At 43.9% G+C, this 14,867-nt stretch overlaps 1 long non-coding RNA gene and 2 other non-coding genes across 3 annotated transcripts; 1 reads left to right on the forward strand and 2 right to left on the reverse strand.

Moving 5' to 3' along the window:
• Positions 1 to 2,603: 2,603 nt before the first annotated feature.
• TRNAG-GCC (transfer RNA glycine (anticodon GCC)) lies at positions 2,604 to 2,674 on the reverse strand. The gene has a single exon. It is a non-coding gene; the product is annotated as a tRNA-Gly (tRNA).
• Positions 2,675 to 5,945: 3,271 nt separating this feature from the next.
• On the reverse strand, positions 5,946 to 6,019 carry TRNAI-AAU (transfer RNA isoleucine (anticodon AAU)). The gene has a single exon. It is a non-coding gene; the product is annotated as a tRNA-Ile (tRNA).
• A 48-nt stretch (positions 6,020 to 6,067) lies between these two features.
• Positions 6,068 to 7,189, forward strand: LOC130457523 (uncharacterized). The gene is made up of 2 exons (XR_008916792.1): positions 6,068 to 6,546; positions 6,686 to 7,189. It is a non-coding gene; the product is annotated as an uncharacterized LOC130457523 (long non-coding RNA).
• Positions 7,190 to 14,867: the final 7,678 nt, after the last annotated feature.

Consider the following 14,867-nt stretch of genomic DNA (forward strand, 5'->3'; position numbering starts at 1 on the left):
GTCGATTGGGGTGGGGTGGGGTGGGGTGGGGTGGGGGGGTTGGGATCGGGGAACAATGATCTAACCAGTATTATGAAGCGCCTACAAGGTCTGGGAGGTCAGGTCGACTGCTGTGCTAACACCTGTGGGAAAACTCTTCCGGAGTCTACATTCATTCTAGAACAAACATTTTCCAATTCACTAGGGGTCAAAAGGAATAATATTCTCAGATGAAGAAACTGAAAGTAGCTTTAGTCATAGGAAAAAAATACTTCAAATCACTATTAATTAGAGAAATGTAAAGGAAAACAGCTCTGAGGTAGCACCTTACCCCTATCGGGCTAATAAGAAAGAGACAGAGACAGACAGAGACAGAGACAGAGACAGAGACAGAGACAGAGACAGAAAGGAAAGGAAAGGGAAAAGGGTGTTGGGCCAGATGTGGAAAAAAAACGGGGATACTAATATACTGTTGGTGGAGCTTTGAGCTAATGCAACCAACCATTCTGGAGAACAATTTGGAACTATGCCCAAAGAACCATATAACTGTGCATACATAGCCTTAGACCCAGCAATACCACTGCTAAAGTATTTCCCAAAGAGATCACAGACAGGGGGAAAGAAGCCATTCCTCCAATGGCAGAGGGTCAAAGGATATAAGACAAAGCAATTTGTAGATGAAGAAATCAAAGCTATCAACGATCTGAGACAATTCTGAAGGGCATCATTATGATGGAGAATGCTATCCCACCTCCAAAGAAAGAACTGTTGGGGGCCGGTGGCAGCAGATCAAAGCATACTATCTTTCACATCAGGGTATTTACCGTTTTTATTTGGGGGTTTTGGTTTTGAATGAATGTGCTCTACAACAACGACCAATATGGGAGTGTGTTTTGCATGATACTCCATGTATGGCTCAGAAAGAAAAAAACAAGATGGGGCAAAGGGCCTACTTGTACAAAGCTATTTATAGCAGCATTCTAGAGCAAAGACACAGAGAAGCAAATACAAGATAATTTAAGGAGAAAGAGTCTCCTGGCAAACCTCAGAGGGAATGCCAACAGAATCTCAGGAAAATCTTCCTGGCCCATGCAGGATCTTGGCTGAGACTTGAAGGAAGTAAAAGCTTCCAAGCAGCTCTTTAGAAAATGACTCCTTTCCAGGAAAGGAGGCAGTCCATGAGAAAGGTTGGCTTTTGTCCTTCCTACTGGAAGATGACCAAAATGATATCACTGGTGATGGGGTGTTTTTGCTATTGTTGCTTTGGGTAAAGATATTTTATGATATGAATTACATGCAATAACAATTTTCCACACAAGTTTTCTGAAGTTATGTGATCCAAATTGCCTCCTTTCCTTTCCTCTTCCCTCAAACTGGTATGCAATGTGCACATGTATTATGAAAAACATGTTTCCATGTCATTCATTTTTGTAAGAGAATAATCATCTGAAACCAAAACCCCCAAATAGAAACTCAAATAAACTAAAGTGGAAAATCGTATGCTTCGGTCTTGCATTCCGACACCAACAATTCTTTCTCCGGATGGGGATGGCAGTCTTTGTCGCAAGTCCCTCAGAATTGCCCTGGATCACTGTATTGCTGAGAATCCAAGTCCTTCCCAGTTGCCATTCCACAGTATTGCTGTGACCGAGTACAATTTTCTCCTGGTTCTGCTGCCTTCATCGGGCATCTGTCCAGGTAGGGTTTTTCAGCCCTTTCTGAAATCATCCTGTTCCTCATTCCTGACACCACGAAAGTATTCCATCACCATCATATACCACAATTTGTTCCCCCATTGGTGGACACCCCCTGAGTTTCCAGTTTTTTGCCACCACAAAAAGGGCTGCTATAAATATCTTTGTTCACGTAAGTTCTTCTCCCCCCTACTCCATGCCTCATCAGTATTATTATTTTTTAATCTCTTCGGGATACAGAACCAGTAGTGCTAGTTCCAAATTGCCCTCCAGGATGGCTGGATCAGTTCGGCACTCCGCCCACAATGCATTAGAGTCCTAATCTTGCCACCCCCACCCCCAAATGTTTATCACTTTCCCTTACTGCCATATTGTCCAATCTGATACACGTGAAGTGGTCACTGGTGATGCTTCTTGACTCGTGCCTACGTTGGATTTAAGTGAGGCTGAGCTGCTGCACAAAGTCATCATCAAAGGTGATGACTGTGGATGGAATGAATGAATGAATGAATGAATGACCTTCGCCTTCTTGGATTTCTAACCAAACTCTAAGCTCTCCAAAGCGCTTGCTTCCACTGCCGTCGTGGCGGTTGGAATAAATTGTTCTCATTCGCATCTTCCCAGATGAGCAGTCTTCACGTGCCTGACGTAGACACCCCAGTAACTCACCGAGAATTTGGAGGCCCCGTGTTACCCTCAAGCGGAGACGAGACGGTTTAAGGGGAAGGAGGCAGTGCGCCGGGCGGGGGAGGGAGCGGCAAGCCTTCACCGCAAAGGTATTAGAATACCCCCGTAGACGGCAAAAGCAAATTTCTCCAGGGGAGGATCGAGCTCACGAGCTCGGCATTCTTAGCCGACTAGTACTGCTCTACGAGCGGCGTTCACTAAGCAATTGCGGCCCTGGAGCCGCGGAAGGCAAAAACACGCTTGTGCATGGGCCGGGAATCGAACCCGGGCCTCCCGCGTGGCAGGCGAGAATTCTACCACTGAACCACCCATGCAAGGCGGGAAAGCTATTCTTGCAGGTGCCACTGATGTGATGTCCATTGCGAGACCAGAGCGTAGGCTAGCTACTTGGGGCGCAGAAGAGTCATTCGAACTTAGCTCCAAAAGGTAGGCCACTGGTAGAACGCACAGGCAGGGATAGGAAAGTCAAGCCGACCCGTTTATCTTCTACACTAATGGATAACAGCGAGGCTGCTGCAACCCGCCCCCAGACCAGAAAGCAGCGTGCTCAGACGCCCTGCTTTAGGAAGATTCTTGGGGCAGCGGGACCGAGGGGAGAGGGCGGAACGCCTGAAGCAGGAAAAGCTACATGAGGGCAGGGACCACTACATATGAGGTCAGCTGAGAGGGCTGATGGGCAGTCGGGATACTTTGAAGGCTGAGACCACCCCAACGCAGTGCCAGAGAAATGACGCCTGTTTGATTTCTTCAGGGATGCAAACCTCCGCGACCCCCACCGTCGCCGCGATGCACCAGGTTCAAAAGAGAGGAACTGGGACCGCAGCCCCTCGGCAGAAACTGGGCGAGGTGTGTGGGAGGAGCTCAGAGAGCCAAGGCGATCCTGGCGGGAGGTGGAAGATTCTGGGGAATTGAGGGTCTTGGATCTTTAGATTCCATCTTGGGCCAGGAGTGCTTTTTTTTTTTTTTAACCGCAGGAAATGAGTAACTCTCGGGTCCCACGAGGTGATTCTCCCGGACCATCTTTCCCCCACCCCCACCCCCACCCTCACGCCCCAAGCAAGGTCAGCAGGCCCTGGACACTCGAGGTAGAGAGAGAAGAGAGCAGACCCAGGGAGGGAGGAAGTAACTGGAGCCTGGAGTCAACTGGGGAATTGTGTACCTCCATTGGGGGGGGGGGGAGGGGAGGAAAAAAAAGACAAAAAGAGCCTCGACAGATGGAAAATGGAGTGGCCTCGCTAGCCGCTATGGAGAAGGGGAAACGCCCTATTATGACCTGCCCTTTCTTCTACACGAAAGCCCTAAGCTTACTGACCAGAGCGGCTTCGGTTCCAGCCCTTCATAGCAATCCCGGATGGGCCCATTCCTCCCTTCCCAGGTGAAAACCCCCGAGAAGAGAGAGGCCTAGGACTGAGTGGCAATCATCTTCTTTATCAACAATTTAGTGAGCCTGAGCTGACTGGTTTGCTTCTAGGTTAGGCCCCTGCTCTTTAAGGAGTTTACTGGGATCTGGCTGGGCATGGAATGCATACATAGACAGGTTGCTTTGTTTCCAATCGAAATGGGGATGCCATTCCATTCTCTCAGTTGGCTGGACGCCAATGGACTGGTGGGGGCTGGAAGTGGAGCGTCTCTAAAGACATCTCTAAAGAGCTGGTTTCATTTATCCAATGAAAGGGGATGCATTTTGTAGATTTTGAAGATTATCATTAAAAGGAGAGGAAAGAGTAGGATTAGAGACGGTGGTGATAGGTTGGCAAGGTAGTTGCAGCATTCGGAGCCCCTCTGGAAAAATAGCTGAAATGGACATCCCTCCTGGTGAGCAGAGGCTCATCTTTGCAAGGCAAGCGTGGAAGATGACTGCACCCTGTCTGACTACAACGTCCAGAAACAATCCACCCTTCATCTGGTCCTGGGGCTTAGAGGTGACTCTTCATTGCTGACTTTATCATGAAAGCGCAAACTGCCAATGATGGCATCATTTTGCGCCCACAGCTCTTCAAAGTCTTACTATTAAGTTTTGAGATTTCCAAGTTCAGTAACAGCTGAGCCCATGCTAATGGAGGTTTTTGTTGGGAAACATTGCACATTGGGGGAGACACACACACACACACACAGAGATCTGCCTGCCTAACAAGCAACAAACTGTCCAGGTACTGCAAGTCCCGAAACAGATTGTGCTTGTTGTCATAACTGAAACCAGAAGACAAAAGGAAGTTGAAGCTAAATGAAAGGTGCTGGCTGGAAGGTCCAAGAAAGGAACTTGTTGAGCTGAGGGCCAGCCAGAAACATTACTTCCTTGGACACTGGTGTGGAAGGAAATATTGCTTGCTCAGACCCCGACATACTGGGAACAAGCCTGCCTGAGAGTCACTCGTTCAAAGGTTCCAATTTCTAAGTGTCTCTGCTTAAAGAGAGAGAAAATCCAGAGATCCAGAAATCCATCCTAGCCTTGAAAATCTCCCAGAAACCAGCCATTTCCTCAAGCCCAAAGTCAATATTGTTCCCAAACACAGCATTCCTCAATAAAACAAAAACTCAGGTGACAGCTGACTTACTGAAGGAATCAGGGATCCAAAGGTTCATCAAACAGCTCAATTGAAAGTGCTTTCTCTTTGGGCTCTTGTTCATTAAGTATGGCCCCGGGAGTCAGGGACCCTAATCCTTCCACTGCCTCAGGCCATTTCTCTGCCTACCCTGGCCTCAGAGGCCTTGGGCCCCGAGTTTGTAGTTCTGGTCAGGAATGCATACCTGCTTGGACCACCAACCTCCCAAATCCTATGAATGTTGAGCTGAGAGAACCCTCTCATCCGGCCCAGGCAGACCAACTTGTTCCTGCCACTGATAGCGACCACTCACTAGATCTGCTTGCTGGACACATCTTCACTTAGTTCCGAGGATGAAAGCATCTTGAGGAGAGTCTCAGAGGGAGACCTGTGCCTCTGACACAGACCAGTTTGTGACCCCAACCAGTAGCGTCGCTTCTCAGTTCTCCCAGCAACTCGATGAAACCAGGCGTCTAGACCCTATCCCAACCCATAGGGAACCGTAGGTAGGTCTAGAGCCTCTAGGGCGCGGCTGGGCGAAGGCAGGCACAGAAATCAAGCCTCGAACAACATGCACTAGTCTTTTCGGCGACAGAATGGAAAGTGTTGTAGTTTCATTATGTTACAGTAGCTTTTCTCGACGAGATCTCTGCAAGGATCCTGGTAATTTCTGTGTAAGTAAGGCGAAGGAATGGTGACAGCTGGGTCTCAGTGGGGAGTTGGGGCTAAGGTTAGGGAAGTGTGGGAAGTGTGGGAAGGCTCCAGGTGTCAGCAATAAAGAGAAGTCCCTGGGTAGGTGGTAGAATGGAAGGTTTGTGTTTTCTCCTTGGGCCTGTTTTGTATCTAGGCGCCGCTCTTGAACCTGGGATTCTGTGGTTCCTGGATTTGCTTTGGCATGCTGCAATCGACTATGTCTGGTTAGGTTCACTATTGAAGATGCGCAAGCGCCTGCCAGGCCGGCAGGCAGGCAGGCAAGGCGCGTCCTGTATATCGCGTCTCGCAGCTGTTTTCCGTTATCCGTCGGTCCCAAAAGGGAGGCAAGTGGCCCGTACGGGGATCGAACCCGCGACCTTGGCGTTATTAGCACCACGCTCTAACCAACTGAGCTAACCGGCCCCCTCGGAACAGCGCTTGCACAAACCCTTTATGAGGTTGCATAGCAAAACCACGCTGTCCTCGAACAGCCATTCAGCGCCGCTCCTGACTTGGTCAGCGGCGCCACTGGACTCGAGGAAAGCTTTGTCATTCCTCCTGAGCCCCGTGGAACCACAGCCTCTCCGACACCACTTGACTTCACTCACGCCCGCCTGGCCCACTAGGCACCCCTCTAAAAGCCTCGTCCCGTTCGCCTTTCCCGTCACCCGCACACTCCCTGACACTCTCCATGCCTTTCTGAAAGAAAAGAAAACAACAGCGTGGCTCCGTGTCCAAGCAACCCAAGTCTCCCCACAGGGGGGCCGAAGCGGGGGCCAGCCCTCCCTCCCCGGAGTTCAAGTTCAATACCTGGCCCAGACGGGCGGGGGCCGCCTTGCCTCTTACTTATCGCTCTCCAGCTTGGCATCCTGGAGGCCAGGGGACACGCCAGTTAGAAGACCGCAGAGAGAGAGAGAGAAACATCACAAACACCACTTCACTGACCTATGGTCAGTGGGGCCACTCTGCACCGGAAAGCCTCCCACACCGCGACCTTTATGCCCCCCGCCACACACACACACCTCCACCCTTCCCCAACACGCTTCTTCTTGGATGCCAGCCTCAACTTTTTGTGTTTATTTTTGGCAGGGTGAGTCGCTCCAGTCTTTTTCGGGGCTACGATTAGAATCCTGAACCAAAAGACTGTGACCTCCAGGCAACGCTCCAAAGGCACTGTGGGAAGGGCAAACTGCCCAGGAGGAATCCACCTGGGGCTTGCAGTATCAAGCCATCCAAGCCGGCTTGGAAGGAGAGCCCAGTCCTGGAAGGGAGAGAGGGGAAAGGGTCCCAAGGTTTGGGATGCTGGAAATTAATAAGGAATGCCCAGATCTCCCACTTCCTGGTTCCACTCATCTGTTCCAGAGACACGAAGACTAGGGCACTTTGAGAACTGACGATTGTACCAGCACTGTCTCTATATCACCCAGAAGTGAAATGACTCTCTTTGTGGTTCCTGGATCTCTGCCTATCTGGACGGAAATTAAGGATCCCAGCAGCAGATTAGGACTCCAAAATCTTCACCAACCCAGAGCACCAGCACCCCTGCACTACTCCCTCTCCTTGCTGAACACAACTTTTTGGGGATTCCGCTGATTCGTTTAGAAGTCTTTTCCTTTACCTTTCCTTAAAGGGTTCAGTAACCCTTTTACGTGTAAGATGCCTTAGCTGTTCTGGGGTGGGGGTAAGGAGTAAGTTTTCTAGAAACAAAACATCAAAAGCTAAAATTGCATGTTGGGTTTCAACAAAAAATTAGGTCATTTCCCCCATTGTACCAGGTGATTTAACCTTAAGGCCAAAACATTCCAGAGGAGGTAGCTATGAGTCAGAATCCTAGACCCATCATATCCCTAAGTGACAAAGAGTATTTCCAATTTATTTCCACTCTTCTATTATGGCCAAAGGGCAGCTTGGTGGTGAAGTGGATGGAGATCTGGGAAGATCTGACAAATGAGGCCTCAGATACTAGCTAAGTGATCATGGGCAAGTCACTTAACTGTTTACCTCAGTTTCCTCATCTGTAAAATGAGCTGGAGAAGGAAGTGGCAAACTAACCCAGTATACTTGCCAGGAAAACCACAAATGGGGCCAGGAACAGTAGGACAAAGCAATTATTGACAACTAGTCTCATTGTTCAGGAAGGAGCTTTCTACTCACATGGAGAGTTACCTAACTGAATTGTTTTTCTCTCTCTCCTGGAGAAGCTGGGATTTGGAAATTGAGGGGACTTGAGAGAGTTTAAAAGTTTGTATGTAGGGACTTGTGGACGCTGACTTTTGGTCTAGATTCCTGGCAGTTGTTTAAGACCAAAGCTGTGGAGTTGGTAGCCTGGTAGGAGCTGGATTCTGGAACTCTGGTGAGTTAGCCACTGGTCTGATAATTGGAACTAAGGAAATTAGGAATCATTTTTGTCATCTATTGGATTTTGGTGGGGTTGGGTAGAAGTATAACAATGCAGATGTTGGAATCTGAAGTTGTAGAAGTTTGGAGATAGGAGGATTTGTGCATTACCCATGACCAGTGGAATTGGTATAATGGGAACTGTAGCATGGCTACACAGTGGTGGGTTGGCCCTGGAATAAAGGTGGGCTAATAAGAGCCAGAAATTATGAGATTTGGGATAGATTTTCAGGGGCCCTGGAAGGAGAATCTATTTTCTTTGCTTTTAGGAGAGATCTCCATTTCCCCTTATGAAGATGGGTTTAAACTGTTAACCATTATCTGAAGTTCTTTCTTAAGTTTCACTTTTCTTAAGCTTCAATACCCTATTAACAATTTTTGTTCTATCTTTCCCAATTCAAAGATCATTTCCTTTAGTTACAAAAAGCAGAACTCTCCATTGTCTTTTTTCATGGTTGGTCAATCCATTTAAGGAGCCATCCTTCCTATTGTTTGATAGAAGAGCATTTGTAACATTTGCAAAAGACCCCGAGAAAATATCTGTAGAGTAATTACCACATTGATCACTGAGGCTAAAGAAACAGAGGAATTCTCTGAAGATATCAATATGACTTTTCAAATTAAATAAACCATATATTCTGATATTTGCTGACTTTGGTACAAAATTGGTAAAAGTCCAAGGGGCAAAACTACAAAGCTCTACTCCCAGCCTGGACTATATTCCATTTGACATGCTGCTGACTTATGACTGTATCCTTAGGTATTGGATACCCTAAATATACATAACTCCTCTGATTCCTTGATAAAATGATGTAGAGCCCTGACAAGCAGGGTCTACAAGGAGGGGGCTGTCCTTTGTGATAGGGACCCGAGGAGAGATAGGGAATCGGGGAACCAGGGTGAAGAATGACAGACAGGGACAAGTTAGTGATTGAATAGGGCAGGCAAACCCCTATGATTTTCTCCTTGGGAGGAAAGTAAGAGGATCAATGGAATACGAGGTTGAGAAGGAGATTAGGGTGGAGAGTGCAAGTCGACAGGGGCTGGAGCCTCAGGGGAGGAAGAGATTCAGAAAGAGAGAGAGAAAGAGGGAGAGAGGATTAGGAGCAGAGCAGAGCTCCAAGAAAGGGGAGAGGAAGTTCAAGAGGAAGTTCAAAAGGATCTATCATAAGGTTGCCTTTGCTTTTATTCCTATCTGGTCTGGGCGGTACTCCCAAGCACATAGTGATCACATCATTTAGCATTGACAAATAAGATTGGTCGGTAAGGTAGAGGTAATACCTCTGGGCCTGTAGATTACAAACCAAGCTTTCCAGGGGGAATTGACTCCGGGCATGTTAATGACTTTGTCCTAGGCAAGGGCCGCATGGCCAGGGCAAGGTTACATTCACAAACAGCATTGGTATAACCTTATGCTTGGAGAGACAGTAACCATACAATCATTTATATTTCATAGATGTGAATATGCTTGGAATGCTACAAATGATACTATCTTACATAGATATCCTGTTCATGGTGGGAACAACATTCCAACTCTTCACCTTAAGCTCTATTTACACCATGGTCTCTTGATGGATTAAGTGAGCAAAAGAGAAACTGAGTTCCTTCAGATACTAATGAAGAAGAAATAGAAGGCTAAAGCTAACTCAAAGGTCTTTTTGCCAATTCCATGCTAACCATTTGAACTCTATATCCAGTTGAAAAAGTCTCCTCTCCAGCACATGGTTAGACTTTCCAATGGCCCAGTTGCTAAAGAGAAGAAAATCCCACTGTGATCCTTCCTAAGTCTTGAAAGAGAAGAAAAGGAAACCTGTGTGGATGAATATCTTTGGGTGTAGTTTCAAACAAAATTTTTTGCATTAAAAACAACAGGGGGCAACTAGGTAGCTCAGTGGATTGAGAGCCAGACCTAGATATGAGAAGGTCCTAGGTTCAAATCTGACCTCAGACACTTCCCAGCTGTGTGTCCCTGGCAAGTCACTTAACCCCCATGCCTAGCCCTTACCACTCTTCTGCCTTGGAACCAATAAACAGTATTGATTCCAAGATGGAAGGTAAGGGTTTAAAAACAACAATATCAGACAGTGTCTGTGGGAAAAGGGGCCAGTGGCCATGGATTCTGTAATAGATTATCTGTTAGTTAATTAAGAGTTAATTAGAAAATTGGATTAATTTACAAGGTTATAAGAAGGTCTCCAATTTAGAGAAACATTTGGACAGGTTACCTTAAGAAGTCAGCTGGAATTTTCATGAAGATTCTTTAAAAGATTTTCTAACAACCATAGGGGTCTGAGAAAAAATAATGGTCACTCTGGGAATTTCACACTCAGAGGTTGGAGGTTTTGGTTTTTTCCTCAGAAAATCCTGAGAGAAAGTTGGTGACAGTTGGTTGAGAAGATTTGGGAAAATTTGGGAAGTTGGTGGATTTGATCATCGGTTTGGAGAGAAACTAGCTGAAATTTCTCTGTGATACATTCCAGAGGTGAAGGAGGCCAACAGGCCTGAAGAGAGCTATTCTGCTGAAACTATGTTATGCTGATTTCTCTAAAGCTGGAGAGAAGGAAAGGAATTACTTATCAAATTTAATTAGAATAGTTATATATAGATAGAATTGGAAGTTTTAGGTCAGCCTTGATTTTGTCAAGGAAGAAGACAGTTCTTGTGAGCTAGAAATTTAGATTTTGGGTACATATATCTCAATAAGAAATATTTTCCTACCTGTTTTATTTTCCTTTCCCTTTTCTATAATTTTATATATATTTGAGCAGAATTCTTTCAATTGCTTAGATTCAGCCATCTTTACCAACTGTCAAAACTCAGGATCTGACTCATCTCAAGAACTTGACCACAGCCACCATCAACTGTTGGTTAATACCAATACAAATCAATATTTAGAGTCCAGATATTCCCCTAAATTACAGTTCATACCCCAACTTTGTTGTTTATGATTTTAGTGAGCTTCAGCAGGCCACTTGTCTTCCCAGAGTCTTAATTTCCTTATCTGAAAAATAAGTGGGATTTTATGACTTCTTCAATACCCTCCAGCTCTAAACCTACACTTTGATTTTATTTATCTTTTTAAGCCATTACCTTCTGTCTTAGAATGATATTAGATCGGTAAACCAGACAATTGGGGTAAAGTGACTTGCTCAGAATCATATAGTAAAGAATTGCCTGAGATCAGATTTGAATCTAGGACTTCCTGGCTCCTCACTCAGTTGTCCCAAATCCCACACTTTTATATGTACCAGCACAGGAACTTAACTTTGCTTCTTTAGCAGTGTTCTTTGCTTAGCTGAATGGGTAGAATATGTCACATTCCATTGTAAGCTCTTAGATTCCAGTCCTATTTAATAGATGCTGGCCAATCAGATAATTTATTTTTCATTTTTATTTTTTAACCCTATAATAGATCAGAAAGGGCTAGGCAATGGAGGTTAAGTGACTTGGGCCCAGGGTCACATAGCTAGGAAGTGCCTAAGGTCATATCTAAACTCTCAGTCTTCTGAGCTCCCCAGCTGCCCTCACTCAGATAATTTCTACAGTTCTCCCATGTCTACTATAAGCAAATCATCATGGGTAGGCTTTCATTCTGTTCAACAAGAGAAAACTTTCTTTTTTTTTTTAAAGAGTTTTCAAGCTACTAGGAGCCCCCATGCAAGGAGTATTCTAGGTCTATGTAAATCTGTAAATATAAGGGAATTTTAGGTGCAAGGAAGTACTAGAAACTGGATTCTGAAAGGCAGAAATGAAGATGGGGGAGGGGAGGGGATTTGGTAGCACCAGCACGAAAAGATAATAAAGAGAAGAGAGCTGTGATAGAAGATTATCTGGTGTAGTACAATAGACCAGGATTAGGTAGTGGGAAGATAGGATGCCAGTTAGTGGATGGAAATGGAGTTGAATCCTTCTGGTGACTAAGGGTGCAGTTGACAACAGGGGATGGGATCCTGAAGGTTGGAGTTTCACCTCTGTCACTCTGGGTGTTGGTGTCCTGGTAAAATTCCCAGACAATTTTATTTTAGTTATAGCTCTTAATAAATATGAAATTTTTGCCTAGGGACAAAGGAACAGACATAATACTGGAGAAATTGAGTCATATCCATTTTAATGTTGCTGATCTAAAGGAATCCAGGAGATAAAAGAATGTTGCTGATTAATAGACCATATTGTTTAGTATTTTCAGTTGTTTGACTCTTCATCAAGCCCATTTGGGAATTACTTGGCAAAGGTACTAGAGTGGTTTGCCATTTCCTTTTCCAGATGAAGAAAGTGAGGCAAAGAGGGTAAAGTGACTTGTCCAAGGTAATTCAGCTAGTAAGTGTCTGAGGCTGGATATGAATTCAGAACTCCATGATTTCAGGTCCAATGCTCTGTTTCCTGAACCATGTAGTTTCCCTGGAATCAATAAGAACTATTTAATAATCACAGTGGGTGCAGATAGGTGGCTCATTGTATAGAGAGCCAGGCCTTGTGGCATTTAAAAGAGTGGGAGCCATAAACTGTAAGAGTTAAAATGGTTGAGGTTGTAAACTGTAGTGAGTAAAATAGTGAAAGATATAAATTGTAGTAGATATAAGAGTGGGTGAGTAAATTGTGACCGCAGAAAATGTTTTTACTACAGTGTCTTGTTTTAAATCAAATATAAGGTAGTCGCCAGGGAAATATTCCCAATTATGAATATACCCAAGTCAACTGGGTTTTATATTTAATTAATAATACAATGAGGAATCAAAGAGAGAGAGAGAGAGAGAGAGAGGGAGAGAGAGAGAGAGAGAGAGAGAGAGAGAGAGAGAGAGAAAGGAAATAAATGAGAAAAGAATAGGCCGGCCCAGGCAGCCCTGGCCAACCCAGGCCTAAGCCCTAAAAGAAAAGATCAGTCAGTCCTTAATCACTCACCATAAGATCTGTTCAAGGGAGGATTCAGGGGGACAGAGTCTCCCCAGAGGGAGTTCCAGCCAGAGTCAGCCTCCCTTGAGAGACCTCCTTAGAGATTGTCCTTCTCTCAACAACCTCCTTAGAGACTGTCTTTTGAGAGCTCCAGAGAGATTCTGTTTTTCAGCTTTTCCTTTCCTTATAAAGGGAAATTTTACTTTGTCACCTCCCCTAAATTCTTACATCTACCAATCACAGTAGATGTTTTTCAAAGGACAGACCATTCTTAGTCCACACCTAAGAAGGTGTGGATTTTTGAGTAATTCATACCAGGAAAGCTCTCAGTAAGTTTCCCAGTTCTTTGTTCCTTGTAAATTCACACGTTGTCTAACCTTTATAGGTACTTAGCACCCCCTTTGTATTAATTCTAAAAATAGGCATGGCTTAAGTATGGGTTTAAGTATTTTTCATTCTTCAGCAAGGAGTTTTTTCCCCTAAAGCAGGCTTAAGTACAGGTGGAGTAGAGGTCTTCACATTTCTGATCTAAATAGAGTTCTCACATTTTAGATATAAGTAGCTTCACTGTTTAAAATGGGGAATAGTCCCAATGGGGAATTTTTTAACATTCACAAGTCTGAGAAATTTCAAGATTCACAATCCCCCCTGATGATCATTGGCAGACTATTCTCCCCATTGATCATTTAACATAATCATTTTGTAATCCTAAATGCACTTCTAACTATAGATATACACAAGATTCAAATTTCTAAGAGGAAAATAGAGTAGTGAGGGAGGAAATAGAAAAGAAAAGAAAGCAAAACCAATGTTTTGCTGGGCTCATTGACAGAAAGCCAAATTAGGGGCAGTCCCTTTTGGCATAAATGTGTACATTTACAATAAATGTTCAATCAAAGTTCAGTTCAATCAATCATATCCAAAGTTCATTCTTGATCTTCTTGATGTAGTGTAGGTTTTCCAGCATCTTTCTGCAACAATTCATTCTCTGGATATAGGAGTTTCAAGCTTCTTTCTTGAAGATACTTTCTCAAACAGAATCAAAATCTTTGAAATTTTTAATAAAGGTAAAATCTTAAACAAAATTCTTGGATTTTTATAAAAATACAATCTCAAACAAAAAAAAAATCAAAATTCTTAGATTTTAAATTAAAATACAGCCTAGAGATAGGAGATCCTGGGTTGAAATTTGGCCTCAGACATTTCCTAGCTGTATGACTCTCAGTAAATCAATTAACCCTAATTGCTTGGCCCTTAGAATTAATACTTACTATAGATTCTAAGATAGGAAGTGAGAGTTTAAAAAAAAAATTACAGTGGTAATTCCCAGGCCAAAATGGATAAATGGCCCAAGGCTATAAGCTAATGTCAAAGAAGGAAGCATAAATTATTCATAATAAATTTTTTAAAAGCTCAGATCCATTTCATAGTTGGAGAAATGAAAGTTAGCAATGAAATCTCATACTCTCTGGACAGCAGAAAAATAGATGTATCTGTCCATTTCTGGTGTAATTGCAAACCTGAAATGCTTTTGGAGAGTAATCTGACAGTATTCAATAAAAGTACCAAAACAAAGAATATCTTTTTACCTAGAATTTTGACTGCTGATAGAGCTATCCAAAAAGCCAAACAAAAAGGAGTGATCCATTGGAAGATTTTTATAGCCATAATATGGTAAAGGGGATATGAGTACTTCTATGACTTTTGACACATAATTTCTAGTTGTTTTTCAGAATGGTTGAATCAGTTTGCAACTCCACTCCTTGTGAATTATTGTTCCTATTTTTCTAATACCTCCCTTCAATATTATATCAATCTTTTGTCATCTTTGTTAATTTGCTGGTTGTAGAGAATCCTCAGAGTTGTTTTGATTTGCATTTCTCTTATTATTTATGATTTGCCACACCATTTCATTAGGTGGGTGATCATTTGAAATTCTTTTGAAAACTTCATATTCCTTAGTATAATAATGTATTTTATCAGT

This window comes from Monodelphis domestica, chromosome 2 (genome assembly GCF_027887165.1).
Source record: "Monodelphis domestica isolate mMonDom1 chromosome 2, mMonDom1.pri, whole genome shotgun sequence".
In the NCBI taxonomy this organism is placed as follows: Eukaryota; Metazoa; Chordata; class Mammalia; order Didelphimorphia; family Didelphidae; genus Monodelphis; species Monodelphis domestica.